Source organism: Sus scrofa, chromosome X (genome assembly GCF_054392235.1).
Source record: "Sus scrofa isolate SSC_HxYL_T2T_F1_AM1 chromosome X, Sscrofa_HxYL_maternal_Yorkshire_Landrace_v2.0, whole genome shotgun sequence".
NCBI lineage: Eukaryota > Metazoa > Chordata > Mammalia > Artiodactyla > Suidae > Sus > Sus scrofa.
In genome coordinates this window covers 8,554,322-8,571,350 of record NC_139401.1, presented here as the reverse complement: position 1 = coordinate 8,571,350, position 17,029 = coordinate 8,554,322, and the positions used below count along the sequence as shown (strand labels likewise).

General features: G+C 44.5%; 1 protein-coding gene across 2 annotated transcripts in view; it reads left to right on the top strand.

The window, feature by feature from the left end:
- LOC146394458 (anosmin-1) overlaps nt 1-17,029 on the top strand; it is a 201,539-nt gene that overhangs the window by 111,923 nt on the left and 72,587 nt on the right. The window lies entirely within an intron of this gene.

The window sequence follows — 17,029 nt, the reverse complement described above, 5'->3', positions numbered from 1 at the left end:
GAACTTATGCCTTTGAGAGAAGCCCCCCCACTTCACTGGTGCCGGGCTGTCCCAGACATTTTTCCTGTTACTCCTCACCCTTCAGGCTGCCCGTATGCTGGGCCAGGGCTTGCCCTTTGTTTTCTGTATGGAAGGTGTTTTACTTTCCCTGTGTGCTCACTTCGATGATGGAGTGTTGTTAGCCTGGATGACCACTGCCCAAATCATCAATTGTGCTAAAGAAGGGGAGGGCTTTGCTGGTTCTCCTCCAGGGCAAACCAGGGACCCTGGGACTTGCTGTGAAGCAGCCCGGCTGACCGCCTGGTGGCCTATATACATAAGGGGTTCGGGATGTCACGAGGGCCATAAGAATAAGAGTTCACTATGGCAACCGAAGAAGCTCTCTAGAGGTGGTAGGGGAGGGGACCAGAACACATGCCCATGTGCCTCGTGTAGAAATGACATCCCAGAGCTTCCTTGAGTGGAACAGGGGCTGCTGGGACACTTGAGGCTTCTGCAGGCACGGTGGTCTCCTCGTGCCCCCTCCCCCCACCTGTGCAGGGGGTGCCGGGGTGGTCCTACAGCCGGGTTTCACCTTGGAAGGCACACGGATTCCATTCTGAGACCACACCTGTGGAGCTGGGATCATAACAGTGCCCTCAGTTTTAGTGCATAAAATATGTCCATAGCCATGAAGCCACCTGACCTTCCCAGTAATCACGGAGCTAAGTGAGGTCCATCGCAAGTCCACAGAGCTGTGTGTGGACGTGTGGACATGTGGAGGACTGGGGGTCCAGAAGAGATCAAGGCACACCACCCGCCCACTCCAGGTGGAAGGACCAGGTCTAAACCTTGGTCCCTGCCCCCTCTCCCTGTGTCCACGTGCTGCCATGGCTGGACTCCCCTTGGACACTTATGACAGCTCATGGTGTAGTAGGGCTATTTTCCAAAAACGTCTAGTGTTGTTTTAGAAAGGTGGAATGGACGTGCGTGTCACCTGCTGATGGGACCAGTATGATCTTCCTGACCTCAGGTTCATTTGGCTCTGAAAAGGTTTACTCGGCATTCTGTGACTGGATGGAATACAGGTGACGTGCAAACCCTGACATAATGACGGTTCTGGCCAGAAGCACCTCAGGCCTGAGGATGACGGTCAGCTCAGCAAAGTCTTTGGAAGCCTTTTTTTAATTGTGAACATCAAAGTGCTTTAAGTAACATGTAGGACTGGCAGACCTTCAAAGTTCCGTGGCCAGTTGCCGGCAACGAATGCCGTTAAGCTAATGATGAAGTGTCACATCAAATAGACGAAGAACCCTCATGGGTCCCTTTGTACCCAGCTCCTTTCTGGGTGTTGGAGATGATACAGAGGCCCATAAATTATGGTTTTTGCTTTCCCTCCAGGGAAATCCTTGAGGTTTTCCAAAATAACTTCAGGTTTTTTTTTCAGGGATCCAGTCCAAGCTTTTCCAAGAAACATGATTACCTGGCATTCAAATGAACGTACCTTTATGTCTCTTACCTCTTGCTGCATGACAAATTATCCCCAAACTTATGTGTGCAACACACATTTCTTATTCCACGGTTTCTGTGGGTTGGGCGTTTGGGCACAGTGCCACTGCGTTCTCTGCCCAGAGTCTGTCACGCCTGTGATTCAAGCTGTTGGCTGGGCTGCATTCTCATCTGGGTGCTTGAGTGTGGGAGAATCATCTCCTTAGCTCATTGCAGTTGTTTGCAGAATTCATTTCCTGTGGTTGTAGGACAGCAGACCTGTTTTCTTGAGGGTGGATGGCTCTTGCCCAGCATCTACTCTTAGCTCCTGGACGTGGCTGGTGGTTCTTTCCCCATGGGACCCCTTCATCAGCAGGTCATAGCGTGGCTTTTTACTTTTTCAAGGCCAGCAGAAGAGTCCTGATCTCCAGACAGCAGGCTGGGTCATGCTCAGTGCGGCTCACTCTAGACTGAGTCTGTCCCAACAAGCAGATAAAAAGAAGGGCTTCAGACTCCTTGTGATGCACAACAAAGCAGGTTCATCAGAAATGAAAACGGACGAATTAGTGCGAAGACAGGGGCAGTGAGGCCATCTCTGGGTCTACTGTGTCCTTCCAAGCGCAGCCCTGTTTGATTTTGTATTCTGTTCTGTACACAAACCATAAACCCAGATGAACTCAAATGTGCTATATTTAGAATCCCGAGGATCATGATGTGCCCTCGCTTGGTAAACACATTATCCCGTAACATCACTGATTCTGAGTTGATAGTTGTATGTCTGATCCCCGAGAAGGCAGATATGTAATTGAAGGTCATTTGAAACCTTCCTCCCTGGAATTCCAAATGTGATAGCGGGCTTCTGTAATTGCCGTTCTCCCTGAAATAACAGTGAGGGCTTCTGAACCACATCTGGTTTATTAAAATGGGACTCATGTGTACAAATTGTTCTCTGTTCTGGCAGGAAAGGTTAATTGAAACTTGAAAGGTGGGGAAAACAGACCAGTTAAAGTGGAAATTTTGTGGAAAGATCTCAGCCCAATGGCCCAATAACTCAACTTTGATGTTCAGTTTTAGGAGCTTTGATTATTCTTACATCTCCGTGGGATTTTTTTTTTTCTGTTTTATTTTCCAATAAATGTCTGACTATCATGCTGAAACAGACTGAATCCTGAAGGGACTGATCTCTGTCTCAGTATTTTTAAGGCTAGTCATTCATTGAGACAGATCTAATACACACCTGTCCCTTCTCCTGGCTACCACATTAGGCTATGTGATGGGCTATTATGGCTACTCTTTTAGGCTTGATGGCAGAGTTAATAAGGTTGTTTTTTAAATGAAGAAGTTGCGTATTAGATCAGGAATCTTTCAGGGCTCCTCCTCTGGATCATCAGCGACGATTTCTCAAATTTTCTTTCACACAACGTGCTATGTTCAGTGATGGATGCGTACGTCGATTGGGCTTTACCACTTCGATAAAATCTTAAGAACTATGATTTATCTACGATAGTTTTTCTTCGTAGTCCTAGAATTCATGTTTTGCCACATTTAAATGTTCCTTTCTCAACAATTGATGGAAACTTAAATCACAAAAGAAAGTATCCTTTTCCCTTCTCAGGGATATAAAAATCATGTGTGTTACACCTGCTGTTGTCTTGGTTGTGGCTTTGTGTATGAATGATGATGATACACCTCCCATCTTTAATTCTGACTTTGTTCTTCCTGCCTTCTTTCTTTCTCTATTTCTCTCTCCCTTTCTTTTTTCTTTCTTTTTCCCTTTCTCTCTCCCTCCTGCTTCCTCCCTCCCTCTCCTTCCTTCCTTCCTTCCTTCCTTCCTTCTTTCCTTCCTTCCTCTGCCACAGCATGCAGCAGTGCAATGTGGGATCTCAGTTCCCAGACCAGGGATTGAACCTGGGCTGCAGCAATGAAAGCACCCAATCCCAACCACGAGACCAGCAGGGAACTCCCTGATGTTTTCACTTCATAACATCCCCACTGTAACAAATTGTCAGCTGACGCCCCCATTGGCCATATGAAGGGTGCATTAAGGGTCATGGAAAGCTGATACCCCATCTGCTTCGGGGGTCCATCCCTGAGGGGAGCGTCCACTGTTGCTCTTGAACTTGTCCCTCCCCGGACTCAGATAGACCCAGTCCTAGTCCGGGTGAACATAGGAACAAGAAAGAGGTCCTCCCTCTGCTGCAGAGAGCATTCTTGATTCATTTCTTTGTGCCTTTTGATTCTCACATTTCCCAGTCTTATTCTGTTTGGTTTTCACACTAATTCTTATAAGTTAGGTGTGAATTTTACTAGGTGAATTTCACGGGCAATGGAACTAATCCAAGGAGAGAACGGTTTTATTGGCACAAAATGACATGGTGCCGTAAGTAGAGGAATAAGCTCTAAATTCTGGGGGGTGACGTGTAGTTACGTTTCTTCCCCACTGTATTCCATCCCAAGACCATCTGTCCAACCCCGCTCATCACAGCATACAGGATGCAAAATTATGTTTTCCTTCCCTCAGCAGAAAATAAAGAATGCACCTGTCTCTTTTGTAAAGCCATTGGCCCAACCGTTTGTGGTTGCACAGCTTGCTCTCAAATGAGAATGAGGGTTTGATTGTGCAGAATCACAGTTAATTAAGAGTACTTCAAGGAATTGAGGGAAGAACAGGCTCCTATGACTTTAGGATCTCTGTGGCCATGGGATGTTCTGACACTATGGAAAGTGACCTCAGAAACTAAGGGGTTCAGAGGTATCACAGTCCTTTTCTTGCCATCAAAGCATGTTCTCCTTCTCGGCCACACAGCCCAGTTCTACGCCTTTAAATTTTAGGGTATGAATTCCTAGTGCTGCAGCGATTCAGGCAGAGCCATCACCTGTCTGGGACCATCTAAGAGTTAAAGGTACTGAAAGAAGCTGATGAGAGCTAAACAGGAAAGTGAGGTAAAGTGTCCCAGATGTGTGCAGGGTGGTGACGTGGGGATCAGCACATAGAACTGAGCAATCTTGCTTTAGTGTAGCAGAACAATAGCTGACCTGATTAGAGTGTCCTTGGGAACAGACAAGTGGCGGTGGACTTTGGGGCTCCTTTTTGGAACACCGTCATGTCTTTGCTTCCTTGAGGATTGGGGATATACCAGCACCTTGATAAAATAAAGCTGGCTTCAGGTGCTACACCATAGGCATCATGATGCAATCACCATCTATTCTTTTGAATAGTCAATTAGTGAACCAACCTGAGTCCATTAAATTAGGGTTCAATATAAAAGGTGGACTCAGTGTTTATTAGAAAGAGTTCCTGTTTTGGAATATTTTCCTAGGAAAGTCATAGTACGGCTCATACACACTCCCCTTAGGGAAGCTGTACTTGGGACTGTGGAATGGCCCTTGAGGGGTATGCCTGGTGGGTAGGAAGCATCGGTTCTTCTTACTTGTACACTCTAAGCACCTGTGCAAACAAGAGGTGACCATGGGTCAGTCCAGGGGGGTGGGGGCAGGTGTGGCTGGAAGCCCTCAGCACAGATTCTTAGGCAGAGCTAACAATCTGATGACAGGTTGGATGGAGGCATGGGGGGAGCGGAAGCATTGATGACAATGCTGGGGTCTTTGTCATGAACAGCTAGGGGAAGAGAGTTGGATGGCTATGAGCTGAGACTGAGATGTGGAGTGGGTGATAGGCACAGGTGTGGTGGGGAAGGGAGAGAAGTTGGTCAGAGGTTTGCTGTTGAGCCTGCTGTGTCTGGGATGTAAACTAGACTTCCACTTGCAATGAGTCTGGTCTTGAGGGGGAAGATGAGGCTGGAAGTACACACACCACTATTGATAGACCAAGTTGGAAGCCATGAAGCTGGATGAAGTGGTAGAAGGACAGGTGCTTCCTGGGTTATGCCCGAGAAGGATGGGGAGGTGGGGAAGAGGCATCGCATGGATGGAGAGAGGCCAGCAAGACGGGTGTAGTTCTAACAGACAAGTGGTAAAAGCTTTTCAAGAAGGGGGCGCTGATGAGCACATGGAAGGATGTGGAGTTCTGAAGTTGACCTTCAGATGCTGTAAGCAGAGGTCACGGTTACCTTCACAAGAGCAGAGGTAGAGGGTGGCTGAAGAGAAATCCCAGCTGACATGTCTTCCAGGGGAATGGTCGGGAGAGATGGGGTGGGGGCGGTGTGAGGAATATTTCAGAGAATGTTGGTTGTTGTGAGAGAAAGGAGCAATGTGAAGTTGTAGGTGCAGAGGTAAGCAGGGTGACCCCCCCCCCCATTCCATTTAATTAGTCTCAAGGGGGAGACATCATCACATAGTATAAGAGGGGACTTTTCCCAAGGAGAGAGGGTATTTGATGCTGGAGGTGGCTGGGGTGGGGTGGGGGGTTACAGAAGCATGTGACCTGAAGCAGCAGTAGCATCCACTGCACAATGAGAAGAAGACTTGTAGTGGGAGCCGGGACCATCCCTCCACATCATGGGCCAGGTGGTACCTGAGAGCCCGTGGCCCAGCTGCAGGTGCATTGGTGGATGTGGTAGGCATTCACGGACGTGTCCTTCTGCACGCTTCACTTTTCATGGGGACATAGGCTCATTGGCTGAGAGTCGTGGTGGCTGGAGTGGGGGGGACCCACACACAGCACATTTGCCAAAAGTATAGCTTTTCTTACCATAGCAAATAAACCTTTATTTTAAGAAGTGGTAGATATTTACCTTTCATATTTCCATAATAAAGAAAAGGGATAATGACATAGTCTGGATTTGGGTCCTTGGAAAAGGGGCCCAGGTTGGTCCAAGTTTCTTTTCAACTTAGGGGCAGTGGGAGTAATGAAATTGAAATGTCTCGAGAGTGCTGAAGAATTTTCTAATTGTTGGGATATGTCTTTTACTGTCTTCTTATGAAGGAAATTATCCTTGTTAGATCAAATTACCTCCCTGGAAAATGAGACCATCGAGAATATCGAATGATTGATAAAAGTATATTTTACGGTTGTTCAGTAAAGTATTGAGGATGTGGGCATGTTCTCTGTGGAATGTAGCTCGGTTTTTATCGTCATTTTGTTTTCACTTTTCATTGGATTTTTATGTGGCTCTGGGGATTGTAGAATTATAGGAAACTGTGTTGAGGAGACTTGAGGAGTTTCAAAGAATTCTAAGAGCCTGAGCCTGGAGGCTTTTCTGAATGATTTGAAGACCTATCCTCTCTGTAAAGAGGGACTATACAGGTGGCCGCTTAAAGACGGAAGGCAACATCTTGGAAATTGCAAAAGCATCTCATTTAAGTAAAAAATAAAAATGTACATAAAGCAGTTAACCTGTGCCTGAACACAATAGACACTGGATAAATACTAGCTATTTGTATTGTGGAGGAGGGCAAGGTCTCCACTTTGGACTTCTCTGATAGGTCAGTAGGATATGTACTTCAATGATCCCACTGAAATGCAAATCAAAACCACTGTGAGGTACCCCCTTACGCTGGCCAGAATGGCCATCACCAAAAAGTCTACAAACAATAAGTGCTGGAGAAGGTGTGGAGAAAAGGAAACCCTTCTACACTGTTGGTGGGAATGTCAATTGGTGCAACCACTGTGGAAAACAGTATGGAGGTGCCTCAACAAACTAAACATAAAATTGCCATTTGATCCAGCAATCCCACTCCTGGGCATCTATCCAGAGAAAACCAATGACTCCAAAGGACACATGTACTCCGATGTTCATTGCAGAGCTGTTTGCAATAATCAAGACATGGAAACAACCTAAATGTCCATGAGGATTTCCCGTCATGGCGCAGTGGAAACAAATCCAACTAGGAACCATGAGGTTGTGGTTTCGATCCCTGGCCTCGCTCAGTGGGTTAGGGATCCAGCGTTGCCATGAGCTGTGGTGTAGGTCACAGATGCGGCTCGGATCTGGTGTGGCTCTGGCTGTGGCATAGGCTGGCAGCTACAGCTCCAATTAGACCCCTAGCCTGGGAACCTCTGTATGCTGTAAGTGCGGCCCTCAAAAGACAAAAAGACCAAAAAAAAAAAAAATGTCCATCATCAGAGCAGTGGATAAAGAAGATGTGGTACATATACACAATGGAGTATTACTCACCTTTATAAGGAAAGACATAACAGCATTTGCAGCAACACGGATGGACCTAGAAATTATCATGTTAAGTGAAGTTAGTAAGAAACCAACGTCATAAACTTTCACTGACATGTGGAATCTAAAAAAAGGACAGAATGAACTTCTTTGCAGAACAGATACTGACTCACAGACTTTAAAAAACTTATGGTTTCCAAAGGAGACAGGTGGGGGTTGGGAGGTGGGCTGGGGATTTGGGATGGAAATGCTCTAAAATTGGGTTGTGATTGTTGTACAAATATAAGTGTAATCAAATTCATTGTGTTTAAAAAAAACCAAAAATGTAAGGGTGGAAATGTGCAGCAAAGGCACACAACTCTTTTCATAAGGTTAAGTTCCTTCCTAAGCCTGCCTGGGTGTGAAAAAGCATAAACAAGAGGCTGTGGTCAGGGGCTTTCATTTTGAGGAAGTGGGTCTTGAGTGTTTTTACCCTGGGAAGACTTGAATGCATCGATAGCCCAAGGGGAAAGCAACAACACTGGGAGTGTGAAGGGGAAATGGGGGCTGGGGGAAGCCCAGACTTCTGGGGTCAGACACTAGGGTGAAGTCATGTTTCAGTGCAGAGATGGAGAGACTGGACATCTCCGGATGCCAGCCCCAGCTTCCAGGGTGTCCAGAGCAGCACTCTGCATTCTTGGTCCTGCTCACCCATCTCTGGAGGCTTGCTCACATGCAGATTCTAATTCAGCAGGTGTGGGCTGTGGGCACAGAGCCTGCATTTCCCCCAGTGGTGCTTGTGCTCTGAGCCAAGGGCTAGCAAGTGTGTCCTTGTAATTGGGGTTCCCTATAAGTGCTCACTTCAAGTTGCCATATTGATTGGATGAGGTCTTGTGATTTCCTCTGTGGTATTCTACAGGGACAGAATATGCAGTAGCTGATAATGATTGAAAATAAACAGATTAAAATGGTTTTTAAAAGCCCCCCCCCCAAAAGGAGTTCCCTCATGGCTCAGTGGTTAATGAACCCAAGTAGTATCCATGAGGACTCGGGTTTGATCCCTGGCCTCACTCAGTGGGTGAGCTGTGGTGTAGGTCACAGACGTGGCTCGGATCCCGTGTTGCTATGGCATAGGCCAATGGCTACAGCTCTGATTCAACCCTTAACCTGGGAACCTCCATATGCCTCGGGTGCAGCCCTAAAAAGGCAAAAAGATAAAAGTGAAAGAAAAAAAAAAAAACCTCTTTCTCTATTATCATCCAAAATGCAGAATTATAACTATTGGTTTGTCTCTATCCCCAAATGAAAGGTATTTCACTGAGTATAGAATCCCAGGTTAACATTTTTTTTTTAATTAGTGGTTCAAGAATATTTTTTCATTTTCTTTTATCTTTCATATTTTCTGAAAAATCTCCAACATTCTTTTTTTTTTAACTGTTCACAAAGTATCTTTCTATTGCTCTGTCTGCTTTTAAGTTTCTCTGTGTCTGATTTTAAACAGTATGGTTATGATGTGTCTTGATGGGCTGTCCTTTATGTTTCTTCTGCTTGGGGTCATTCAGATTCTTCTAATTGTGGGTTTATAATTTGCATCGAAATTGTAATGTGTCAGCCACTGTTACTATTTTTTCTGTCCCATCTTGTGTCTTCTGTCTTCTGGGAGCCTAATTATACTTAACAGACTTTATATGGTCTCCTGGGTTAGTGAGTCTCTGATCTTTTTTTTCCCCCAACTCTCTGCTTCATTTCAATAGTTGTTAGCGCTATTTCTTCAAGGAACCATCAACTGATATTTTATCCTACAGTGTCTAACATTTTAAAAATCCCTTCTGGCATTTTTTTTTACTTCTTCATTTTTACTTCTAGAAGTTCCATACCAGCCTCTCCTGTAGCTTCCATTTCTCTCCTGCATCCTTGTTATCATCTGTATTCTTGGACACTTAGAGTGTGTTTATAATATCTTTTTTTGGTTTGTTTTTGGCTGTGCCTGTGGCATACGGAAGTTCCTGGGCTAGGAATTGAACCTGTGCTACAGCAGTGACCCAAGCCACTGTAGTGACAGCGCTGGATGCTTCACCCACTGAGCCACATGGGAACGCCTATAATATCTTTTTAAATGTCCTTTTCTGCTATTCGCATCACGGGTGTCATTTCTGGCCCTGTTTCTTTAGGTTCTCCATTTCCCCTTGGATTCTGTGTCAGTTTCCTGTTTCTTTGTATGCCTGATGATTTTTGATTAGATGTCCCATTTTTGTGTTCTGAATTTTGCTATATTTTTTTTTAAAAAAAGCATTAGACTGTTCTGGCATGTAGTTATTGGAGATTCCTTTGCTTTTTTAGATACTTGCTTCTAAACCTTCTTGGGGCAGATTCAGAGAAGCTGTTAGTCGAGGGCTAATTTGGCCCCATGACTAAGGTAATCTCTTTCTGAGTACTCTGTCTGACGCCCTGTGAGTTACTGTCCTCGTTAGAACTCTGGGAACTGTTTGCTCTAGTGCTTTCCGATTCTTCTTTCCCAACCGCCCCCCCACCCCCTTACCCTGTGTCTTGTGTTCTCTCACCCCATGCACATTCAAGAAGCAGTATTCCATCATTAACCAGTCCGCAAATAGCAAATGCTGGAGAGGGTGTGCAGAAAAGGGAACCCTCCTCCTCTGTTGGTGGGAATGTAAATTGATACAACTGCTATGGAAAACAGTATGGAGGCACCTCAGAAAACCAAATACATAACTACCATATGATCCAGCAATCCCACTCTTGGGCATATATCCGGACAAAACTTTCCTTAAAAAAGACACATGCACCTCTATGTTCATTGCAGCACTGTTCACAATAGCCAAGACATGGAAACATCCTAAATGTCCATCAACAGATGAATGGATTAAGAACATGTGGTATATATACACAGTGGAATACTAGTCAGCCATCAAAAAGAACAAAATAATGCCATTTGCAGCACCATGGATGGAACTAGAGACTCTCATACTAAGTGAAGGAATTCAGAAAGAAAAAGACAAATATCATATGATATCATTTATATCTGGAGTCTAATGTACCGCACAAATAAACCTTTCTGCAGAAAAGAAACTCATGGACTTGGAGAACAGACTTGTGTTTTCAAATGGGGAGGGGGAGAGTGTGGGATGGACTGGGAGTCTGGGGTTCATAGATGGGAGTGATTGCCTTTGGAGTGGATAAGGAATGAGATCCTGCTGTGTAGCACTGAGAACTGTATCTAGTCACTTCAGATGGAACATGATGGAGGATAATGTGAGAAAAAGAATGTGTGTATGTATATATATATGTGTGTGTGTGTGACTAGGTCACTTTGCCATACAGTATCAATGGACAGAACACTGTAAACCAACTATAATGGAAAAAATAAAAATAAAAGAAGTAATATTCAGCTACAATCTACAGAGGTCCCTCACAACTCTCTTTGCCTAGCTCCCTCCTTCCTGTCTTTCTGCGCATAAGACTCACCTTTTCCATCTCTGATCTCTTTCTCCTCAACTCAGAATAGGTGCAGAGTTACCCCTCCTTGAACCTTGCTCCGGGAGCAGCCATTCACTTTTGGCTGGCTCCAGGCTCACCTCATTTGTACCTTATCTTAGGGCATACAGCCCTGTTTGTTGGCCACTGTCTGCCATCGCATATATTCTGTCTGGTTTTATGGTCAGGTCGTGCATTCCTCAGCAGCCATTTGTGGAGGGCCATATGTGGAGGGCTTTTGCCAGATAAAAAAACCAAATTAGTTGAAGCACTCCAGACTGTGCTCTGATTACCCTGGTTTTGTACAGTCTATTCTTTATGGCTGAAAAAAACACCAGCATTCGAACGGTCCTCTTCATTCCCGCCCTCTCTTAATTTAAGACAGCTGTCCCACCTTATGAGTGCCTGCTTTGGTGCTCAGTCCGCTTTGACCTCCTTTGTTGGGGTAGTGTCTCCTGTATTTATTAACTATATTGTCATGGTTATTGACATTTTATCTCTCTCCTGAAAGGCAAGCAAAGTGGGAGCAGAGGCTGTGACTCCATTCTCCTTGTCCCTGTCATATGACACCCTGCTGGATCCTGTTGAGATGCTTTTTGAATATGTGCTACCACTGGTTCTCATTGGACTTGTACACCTGTCTGTTACACTGTTTTTGATGTTGTCGTGGTTTACCTGTTTCAGTGTCTGTTTCCTGCGGTGAGTTCTGGATTTCTCCAGACAGTGACAGAGTCTTGTCTCCCTTTCCATTTGTGTCACTCGGGCTAATTAATTAAGACACGGCTCCAATCCTGAATTTTCTGACACTATTGTCATTTTCTAGTGAAACAATTCTTTGTGGTAAGCCTGTCCTGGGTACTGTAGGAGCTTTAGCAGCAAACCTACTCTTTACCCAGTAAATGCCTGGAACACTCCCCTTCTGGTTGTAACAAAAGAAATGTCTCCAATTGGAGTTCTGGCTGTGTTGCAGTGGGTTAAGAATCCAGCTGCAGTGGTTTGGGTTGCTGCAGAGGTGCAGGTTTGATTCCCCAGCCCGATGCAGTGAGTTAAAATATCCAGGATTGCTGCGGGTGAGATGTAGATTGCAACTGCAACTCGAACTCAGTCCCTGGCGCAGGAACTTCCATATGCCACAGGTGTGGCCACACACACACAAAAAGCTTCCAGACTTTGCCAAATATTCCCTGTGGGGCTAAGTCACTCCTGTTGAGAACCATCTCCCTACCTTGTGGTACTTGTAATTCCCCTTTTGCACATTCATAATGAGAAAATACCATCTAGTCGTATGAGTTTTTATTCATATCGTGGGACCCGTATTGCCTAAAAGTGATATGATACCCATAGGGCAGTGTATAAACAAGGGACTAGGAAATTTATAGGAAGATTTCTGTGATACTGTGATTTATAATTTTAAAAAATATTTGTATTTGGCCTTCGGCTCCTTTCTTGGCCCTGGGCTCCAAACACCCTGGGGATTTTCTACGCTTGAGCAGGATCAAGGTGTCTTTGGTCACGTTAAGGAGGTGACTTTTGGAAAGCCCTTGCAGGTGGGGGCTGGTTGCCATGGAGCCAGCTCTGTAATTAGGGAGTGGAAACTTCCAGTCTCATCCTCTTTCTGACTTACAGGAATGAAAGAGGAGCTGGAGACTGAGGTCCGTCCTCAGGGGACAGTGACTTAATCAGTCAGACCCATGTAATGAAGCCTCCATAAAACGCCAGAAGGACTAGGTTTGGAGAGCTTCCGGGTTGGTGAACATGTGGAGACATGGGAAAAGGATCTTGTGCCCTCTCCTCATGCCCTGCCCTGTGCATTCCTCCACTAGGTCCTTTTGTAATAAACGAGCCACATGTGAAGTAAAATGTTTCTCTGAGCTTTGTGAGCACTCTAGCAAATTAATTGAACCTGGGAAGGGGGTGTCGGACCCTCCAATCTGTAGCGCTGTAGCCGTTTGGTCAGAAGCACAGGTGACAACCTGAACTTGCAACTGGCCTGTGAAACGGAGGTGGGGGGCAGTCTTGTGGGACTGAGCCGGGAACCTGTGGCATCTGACATGGTCTCCAGGGAGATAGATCAGCCTTGAGTTGAGTGGTAGGACCCCCAGCTGGGGCCAAGAATTGCTTGGTGTTGGTGTGGAGAATGCCCTCCCCCAACATTGTAATTGGGGGTGCAGACCATTTTATAACTCCTAAGGTGAAAGTGTGTGTCTTTTCTGAGGTCTGATCCTATTGTACCGTGGACAGGTGTGATGACTCTGCAGAGCTGGACCAAGTTTGCAAAAAGTTCTCTGAGATGGAAACATATTAGACACTTAAAAAAATATAAATCAAAGAGAAATATTTACATTTAACCACTTTACACTTTATTCCTCCCTAAAAGACATGATTTATTTGAGGATTTTAGGCAATCTGTAATTAACCTCTAGTGTTCCCCAATTGTTTTATTGGTAGAATTTCTAGAACAACGTTTTAAAGTTCTAACACTTATCTTTGGAGCTAGCACTCATTTCAGCGTCATGATGTGGCACAGCCTGTGCTAAGTGTTTAACATCCTTTAATGCTTAGGGTAATAGTACACAATAAATATTATTATTATCCTCCTTTTATATTCATAGAAATTGAGATGTGCAGAATTATCTTGGCCTTCCAGTCACACAGTTCCTGCCTGACTGATGTGTTTGGCATGTTCTGAATGGAGTTCCCCGTATTTGCTTCTGTCCCTCCTATTTGTTTATCTTTCCTTCTAGAATATTCCCCTGTCTTGCACGTCACCCCTCCCCACTAAGTCATCACCACTCTTGGTGGCTTAAGAGCTTTCCCTTTGTCTGATCCTCTTTGACCTCACGTGTACCTCCCTGACTTCCTGTGTCTACCTCGATTTTTATGCAAACGACACCGTTCATGACTTCACCTGTTCATTAGTAAGCATGCACCCTGTAGGCATGATTGTCTCGCGACTGTCATGCTTTCTTCTGTTCATCATGAGATGCCTCTGCCAAGATGGCAGTTTGGCTCATGAGTCAGCGTATCCGTGCTTCAGTGAGCTAATAACTGATCGTCGAGCCTGGTAACAACAACATGCAGAAAGAAGGGGAGAGAAGTTAGTGATGGTTTCATTGGGGGTCCTTGCCATCCCTGATTCTCTGGAAACTTTTGATTTGGGGGAGTTACTTACGTGCCCGATGATCATCTTCCATCATGATTCTGGCGCGCTGCCCCCAGTGGAAGATCCAGCCAGATCCGCAGAGAGGGTCCCATTTCCCTCCAAAATAAATAGAAAAGCCGAGGAAGAGGAAGCAGAGATAAACATCAGTAAAGATGACTCTAATTTAGCATAGGAAAGGGACTTGCTTAAAATACATGCTTCTGATTTTCTCCTAGTTTTATAATATTCATGGGCAAGGTCTACCCTGTGCCTGAGAACCAAATTAAATATAATCACATCTAATAAATTAGTATGTATAACTGAGTTCCCAAGCAAATTATAATTGCATTTCCACGCATAAATTAGAAACATTTGAATTCAGAATGCTTTTTCTTCTTTCATGAATACTTAGTATTTAGATGCCTTTTTTGAAAGATTCAACTGGCAGATTTTAAAAAAATGATATAATGTCTCTTTTATAGACATCATATACGCCTTCTAGAACAGTAACACAATAAACCACACAGGAGAGTAAAACTTCACCTTTCCTCCAAAGTCTACCATCCGGAAATAGCCGTGATGACCTGTGCAGAAGAGTTACCACAGCAAACCTCTCCTTAGAAATTCCTGCTTAGAAGGTTGACCCTTGATGTGGGGAGGTTTCCACCAATCCCTAGCTGATAAGGGGGGCTTACCATTCCTACACTCTGAGTATAAATGATGTGGTTGAAGAGGGGCCCCCGTTTCCTTTTGGGAGTCTGGAGTTTTGGGACATGCCAGGTAGAAGGTCCGAAGTGACCACCTTGCCAGAAAAACTCTGAGCTTCAAGTCTCCACTGAACTCGGGGTTGACAGCGTTTCACACGTGCTGTTACAGCTCTTGGCTGGAAGAATCAAATGCATCCTGTGTAACTCCACCGGGAGCACTCACACCTGGTTTCCTCCAAACTTCTCCTCATAAGCCTTTTCCCATCTGGGTCCCAGCTCTGCAGTCTTTGGCTGGAGTGCTTCATAGCCTAAGACCAATGTCCTGAAATGAAGTTAGGGTTTCTTACACTGCTCCTTCACCTACCAGTGTTTAAGTATATTCTTCTCCTTTTAGTTTTATCACATCAGATTCTCTTTTGTAACTTTTAAGTATACTTTAAAATAATATTTATATTTTTAAGTAATAACTTTAAAAATTTTAAGTATATTCTCCTTTCGGTTTTATCACATCAAATTCTCTTTTTAGCTATAACTCCTACTTTATTCAATTTTAGTTTTATATTTATGTGGGTGATAAAATGATTAGTAATTCTTTTATGCTAATTTCTTTATTTTTGGCTTTCTAAATTGGATTATGTCTTCATTCCTTTTTAAACAGGAGTCCGTAGATACCATTTTCTTTGAGATTATTCATGACAAACTTTGCCTGCTGTCATAGCTGAAGTCCAAATTGGATCGCCCAAACGTTTATACTCAAATAATGTATAAGAAAACATTTTATCTTGGGGAGGGGTGCTGTGCTAACTAATGTATTCTTGGTTTCTGTTAACCTGTGGAACAGCTGAGTTTCACCATTGCACAGTTTTGCAAGAAAGGCTCATAGATGTCATTTCTTTGAGTCTTTATGTCTTGGATAATATTTCTGTCACACAATAACAACTTAGTTTATCATATATATATATATAAAACATATGTACTTTATTATTGTTTTATAGCCATTGCTCTATTGGCATCGCACATTAAATTTTATAGACAGACAAAAAAATTTTATAGAGAGACATTAACCTGAAGAAACCTCATTTTCTCCATCATAATCCACGTGCCTTTTCTACCTGGAGCCTGAGAAATCATATTTGTATTCTTGAAGATCAGTCAATAAGCTGTATTTCAGTATGGCCTGTTGTTGTCAATATGGTTGGACTATACCTGTCCTTTTAATTTATATATGTATGATTTATATATATACATGTAAATGAGTGTGTGCGTGCATGTATGGTGTGTGTGTGTGTGTGTGCATTTTCCCCTCTGCTCTCTTCCTTGATATTTCTGGAGTTTTAGAAGCCTCCAGGTGATCCTCTTAGGGAAGCAAGTTGACATCCAGTGGCTTAGCCATCTTCTAATTTTACCCTGAGATGTGGGGCGGCCCTTAGAAAAACACTGGCCCACACGCTTCCTTGCTGTGATTGTGGATAAATTACAATCTCCGCAAACTTCCACTGGCTCATTTGTCAAGTGGAGATAACCCTGGTAGTGGGGGACTGGGGAGGAACAAGCGGGGCGAGCTAGGGAAGCAGCTGGTAGAGTGGAGTGCGTGCCGGGTCCTCACACCTGTTAGGAATACACTGCCATGGCTGGTGTGTCAGCTAGTCATTGGTGAGGATGGCGGGGATGCTGGTGAGGATGGAGGGGGATGCTGGTGAGCATGATGGGGATGCTGGTACGGATGCTGGGGAGTTGGTGAGGATGGAAGGGACGCTGGTGAGGATGGAGGGGGATGCTGGTGAGGATGGAGGGGGATGCTGGTGAGCATGATCGGGATGCTGGTACCGATGCTGGGAGTTGGTGAGGATGGAAGGGATGCTGGTGAGGATGGTGGAGAACTCATTTCGGGGATTCCACGTTCAAGGTTGCACATGTGCGTATTGCCTGGAGCATGGAGAGAAGCTCCCAGGCCCAAGCTTTTGGCAAAGGCTGTGCATTTGAGATTTGGCACATGGTGCAATTTCCTTGAATTGAACCAATACCAAACGCAGTGTTCTCTCCGTATCTGAGGCCTCATATTTGTATGATTTCTAACATATTAAGATAACTTACTGAATTACATGTATATATGTCCATCACTCCATGATTGCTGCACAAATTATTTTATTGTACAGTACCTTGCATTTTACACC